The following is a 5,798-nucleotide window of genomic DNA, read 5'->3' as shown; positions in this document are numbered from 1 at the left end:
GAAGCCACGAGAAGCGAACGAGCGAGCGATTCCGCAGCGGCTCCCTTTTTCCCACGGAGCGCCCTTTGCCGTGACCTCCCCGTCGGAAAGCCTTGTCCTCAATACGCTGTTTGCAAACTAAAGCGTAGGCGGCTGTTGTTATTAAATATGTCACTGTGTGCGAGCATGTTCATGTCCCGAAAGGACGCCGAGGACCCCAACTATTTTTAGAGGTCCCTGGCTGCAGCGTCTGCTCGGACACGTTCGGGACGCCTGGGACAATAAAGCCTTCGCCGGGGGACATGGGGGGGGCTCAGTCCCCCGGCAGCTGCTGTGCGGCCCCGGCTCGTCCCCACGTCGGTGCCGTGATGTCAGGCAGGCGTTCCTGGGACGTTCTCAGTGGCTGAGTTTCTCAGTGTTTGTTTCTGCAGTAATAACACCGTGTCTCTCTCGAATCTTTCGAAACAGTGAATTAACTATGGCTGACCCAGTCGCACGCTGTCTCATGGAACCGAAATCCTCTCCCCCAGATTTCATTCTGTTTCCAAGAGTTCGTCTCGACCCCATGGGTCCTCGGCATATCCTCTTCCACCGGATCCGCTTATTTCACGTAAATAGGACGAGAAGCGAATTTCCATCAACCGTTCAAAATCCTCACATTTATAGTCGTAGGTTCATAAAACGAGCATGTTAGGTTTAAACGAAAATCACATTCGACTTTGTTTTTGCTGACACGGATTTGTGATCACAGTGTCTGGAGGCCACGGACTCAGCTGCTGTCACAGAGATGATGCCGCATCGGGGACGCGCACAGACCAGGGAACGGGTCCCGGCGGGAGCCGCCCGCCCGCCCCGTCCGCCCTCCGCGCTCTGCATCATAATCGCACCGGGTTTGCTGTCCCGTCTCGCCTGCGGCCCGCGGTTCCCTCTCGGTCGCTCCTGAAGCTAACGGGGCTTTTAATATCACGTAAACGCTGCTGACCTCGGCTCGCCTTTCTTATCAAATTTCCTTTTCCTCCTATCTTTCGTCCCTGCCTCGGTGGCTTCGGGGAGTCTAATGGCGACGCTTTGCAGGTGGCCATGTGGGGATCTGTAAGCTGCTGTCTCCGTGCCGAGCTGTGCTGCCATCTGCTTCTGCCCAGCCTCTTAGGGAAGGTGCACCATCGTTCCATCAGAGAGGGCACGGAAGCCCCTTGTCCCCCGCCCCTGTCCTATGACTCTATGTCCTTCATCTGTGGTTCCCGATTACGTCCTTTCGTAATACACTGGTGACCTGGTGAGCAACACATTTCTCTGAGCTCTGTGAGCCACTCAAGCAACGTCAGCCAACCCAATGAGGGGATGTGGGGACCTCCGATTCACGGCTGGTTGGTCAGAAGCACAGGTGACAACCTGGGCTCGCAACTGGCCTGTGATGTGGGGCGGGGCTGGGGGGGGGCCTTGTGGGACTGAGCCCCGAGCCTGTGCACCTGGCGCTGACCCCGGTGTCCTGCTGGTGTCCGCGATTCGCTTGGCGCTGTGTGGGTAAGTTCCCTACAGCCGCCTCCACACGCGTTAGAGCTGGAGCCAGGAATCTGGAAGCATCTGCAGCTTTGGGTAAATGCAGACTCTTCTGGGTGAGGCTAGGAAACCAGCACTGCCCTGAGGATTGGGGAATAAAGTGATTCAAGTTAAAGCAGAAGGGGTGATGGGGTGGGGTGAGCGGGGGGAGGGGTCGCGATGAAGGTCAGGAGGGTCGAACACCAGCCCCGAGGGCATCAGCCTGAGGCACAGAGCTGGAGGGCCCGAAGCCGGGCGGGAAACTGCGGCCACTTCTGGAAAAGACCCGATGAGCCTCGTCGGTCAGCAGAGGATCAGGGCGGCCCTCGCCTCCCCCGGGGACCTCCAGCTCCTCCTCCGGGGGTGCAGAGCCCGCCAGCCCGTGTCAGCCTGTCACTGGCACAGTCACAATGCGTCCGGGAAACGGCCTCCTGGCTTCTCTGCTGTGCGGCGGGTCCTTGGCAGCGGTGCAGGTGGCACAGGTGGTGCCCAGGGGACCGCTGGTGTGACAGGTGTGACAGGTGTGACAGGCGTGAGCCGCGTCCTGGCAGCAGGACACAAGCTTGCTATTCAGCGATAAGACATTCACGTTTGCTTTATGGTAAGAAAGGGAAGTTATTAACTGTACTTAAATGTTTGCGTATTTTCTCACCATGGTCTATTTTGAACTAGAATGGCTAATAAAAAATATTGTTTTCTTCACTCTGTAAGAGGATCAAACAGAAACAAGCCTAGTGTGCTGAGTAGCACTGGACTGAAACATTACTTATCTAACAAAATTAAAAAAATTATCTTGACACATTTCAATATATCAACTTCTTATTTGATGATGTGTTGAAACGATATTGATTCTGTGTATCACTATATTATGGTAAGAATGTATATGTGTATTTATTCACCTGTAAAATTCAATTAAAGTGCTGTTTCTCCAAAACCTTTTCCCTGAACGTACATATGTGTGCATATGTGTGTGTATGTCTATGTATACACAGATACGTATGCACGTGTGTGTGTTCATGTGCACATAAATATACCTTTTATATCAACCTCATGAAAAATTTGCCCAAACTGCCAGCTAATTATAACAGTGGAATTTTATTTATTGATAGCAGTCCGACTTCTTTTTATTAAATTTTTTTATTATTTATTATTATTTACGCCTGCAGCACCTGGTCTTCCTAGGTGGTCTCCCATCCAAGTACTAACACCAGGCCCAACCCTGCTTAGCTTCTGAGCTCAGACATCGGGCTCGTTCAGGGTGGCGTGGCCGTAGACCATGGTCCGTGGCTCCACTGGGGCGCGAACCCAGGACCTTCTGCGTGTAAAGCAGACGTGCTCACCGCTACACTATGGAACCACGTCCCCGACTTCTTTAATAAGTGCCATTGTCCCTGTACTCCTGGGCCAAGCCCACCGCCCTGAAGTAGTCGGAATGCTTTATTTTTAATACTCTCACTGTTCCTGGAGGCAGCGCAGTGATACTTTCTTTATAAAAATCTTGCCTCTTGGGCAGCCATGATTTTCAGCTTTAAATAAGACAAAATTGATTTTGTCGTGGAGGGCTAGATTTTGTGTGGACCTGTGTTAAGATACATTTTTTTTTTTTCTTTTTTAAATTATATGTCAAATCCGGCTTGACACTGGAGAAACAGCCCGTGCCTGACGCTGGAGGACGTGTCAGCCCGTCTCTCCCCGTTAAATGCCAGCTGCCTGGCGGTGATTAGTTCAAGCCAAGGGATCACACTAGGCAGAACTTCCTGTCACAATCGGCTCGATACCGTGTGACCAGAGACAAGCTATTAGTCTCTGGGAGATTGAATTTCATACTTCTAATTATTTAAGGTTATTTTAGGTACTTTACTTTGAGACATACCAATAAATCAGAAATCTTTTTCAGGGCTAGGAATGAAGAGGAAGGCCGGAACCCTTCTCAGCGGTAATACCTGAGTCACAGTGCGTGGCGCTGTCATTGGAAGGGAAGAGGTTTATCCTATTTGCCATGGCAACGTTTTCTATGAACACTTTTTACATTTGGAAAATTCTGCGCCAGAATGCACTAGGGAGCCAGTGACGAAGACCTGGAGAGCTGGACTCAGTCTTTGAAACACTCGCTCCCAGGGGGCATGGTTTTTGTGAGATTGTGGTCCTCTAATGAATTGGAAATCAGAAATAATTACGTAGATCATCAAAGCCTCCATTTCCCCCCAAGCGAACAAGCCAGAAGGAGAAGGAGAGGACACGTCACCAGCACGTTCCATGCTCAGCAGGCCAGAGGGCGTAGAGGCACCTGGGGAAGGGGACGTGGGGACAACACGAGCCCCGGCAGGTGGGTGGCCACGTCCCGGGCCATCAGCTCCCGGCTGCGGGCTTGTGGGGTCTCGTGAGTGCACGCAGCATCCAGGGGGCTTCTGGGGACGGTCTTTGCCTTCGGATTTACGTACATTTTGTTGGCAGAGCTGTGCCAGGCTTCTTCGGGTTAGAATCAGCTTATAATTTTCCATCTTGTGCGTTCTGTGTTTCTGCATCCTTGAAAATCTTCTCTGAAGAGTGCACAATTGGATTTTTAAAAATCTAATCCGATAATATTTAATTTTCAGGGGAAACTTTCATCTATTCACATGCAATATAATTACTTATAGATTTGCAATTTTTATTTACAATCTGAGTTTTGTATTTGTTTTACTTGTCACGTCTCTCTCTCTCTCTCTCTCTCTCTCTCTCTCTCTCTCTCTCTCTCGATCTCTCGATCTCTCTTTCTCTCTCTGCCGTCTTTGAGATTGATCACATTGACTCTTCATTATTTTCCCTTTTCCTACTTTGGAATATGTGTACCTGCTGTCGATTGCTATGAATTACAATAGAAATGCTGAACTTATCAAACTCTAAAGTGAATGAATGGCTTTATCTTCCTCCCAGAAATTACAAGAACTCAGACCCATTCGTTACTCATTCCAACTGTGTATTTACTGCTTCTACCCTGCGGTAAACTATTCTTGTTATTTCATAAAGTGAGTATTTAGTTTGATTTACTCACATTTTATCCCTGTGTGCTTTTCCTTCCTTCCTTCCTAACAGACCTTTTATCCGAGACCACTTTGCGTCTGAGTCAAGAAAATAGCCCTAGAATTTCTTCAGCAAGGACCGGTTTTTCTCTGTCTGCAAAGGTCATTATGCAGACGGCCCTTAGTATTTATCTACAAGGTCTTTGTTCACTCCACTGATCACATTCGCGAAGATTATAGCAAGACGTGAAAGGGAAGACGGGTTCGTAGAGCACCCCGTGTTCTCTTCCCATCCCCAGCTTCGTCCTTCACTGTGAGGATACCCCAGCTTCCTACCAACCATCTCCATTTGAGGGGTGAGGCAGGGACAGAGGGGTCTTATAAATTACGGGGCCCGGGGCCCCTGATTGTCCCGCTCTCTGTGTAGGGTGGGACAATCTTTATCTTGCGGTCACTCATTCTTGAAACGATGCTTTCGCAGTGCAGAATTCTGCTTTCAGGAGTCTGTTCTTCCATCTTTAGGATTCTGGCACCGCCATCCAGATGCCAACTGTTAGCCTACTGTCGCTTAGTCGAAGGTGATCTGGCCTTCTTCTCTGGCAAGTTTCGAGACCTTCTACATGTCTTTGGCTCTCTGAAGGTTTGCTATGAAGCGTCGAGCATGGATTTCCTTTTATTTATTCTGTTCGGGGCTTGTCGCATATGAGGATGGATGCCGTTTGTTAGTTCTGCAATATTCTCAGCAATTATTTCTTTAAATATCGCCTTTAACGCGTTCCGTGCCCCGGGCCACTATGTATTTATTGCGTACTTACCACTCCTTGAGGCGCTGGGGCTACAGGTCTACCCAAACAGCCAAAGCTGTCCTCACCCCGGTGCCGCTTCCATCCTCCTGAGGAAAGACAGACGACACACGGAAAAGCCAACTCCGTGGCACTTAAAAGTGACGAGTATAAATCAAAGCAGAGAGGAGGGCAGAGAGGGCCAGAGGCACAGCTGCGACCTGAATAGCATCTTCAGAGACGGCTTCGCGAGACGGCGGCCGTCGAGCGAACACACGGAGGCGGGAGGGAGTGAGGTTTTCATGGACTTGCGGAGAGAGACCCCCGGGAAGAGGGGTCAGTGTGGCAGTCCGGATGGCGGGGGGAGCCTGGTGTGTTCCCAGATAGCCGTCGAGCGAACACACGGAGGCGGGAGGGAGTGAGTTTTTCATGGACTTGCGGAGAGAGACCCCCAGGAAGAGGGGTCACAGTGTGGCAGTCCGGATGTGGGGGGGGA

Source organism: Pteropus alecto, unplaced genomic scaffold, assembly GCF_000325575.1.
Source record: "Pteropus alecto unplaced genomic scaffold, ASM32557v1 scaffold17, whole genome shotgun sequence".
NCBI lineage: Eukaryota > Metazoa > Chordata > Mammalia > Chiroptera > Pteropodidae > Pteropus > Pteropus alecto.
The sequence above is the reverse complement of the archived record's forward strand: the minus strand, read 5'-3'. Positions refer to the sequence as shown.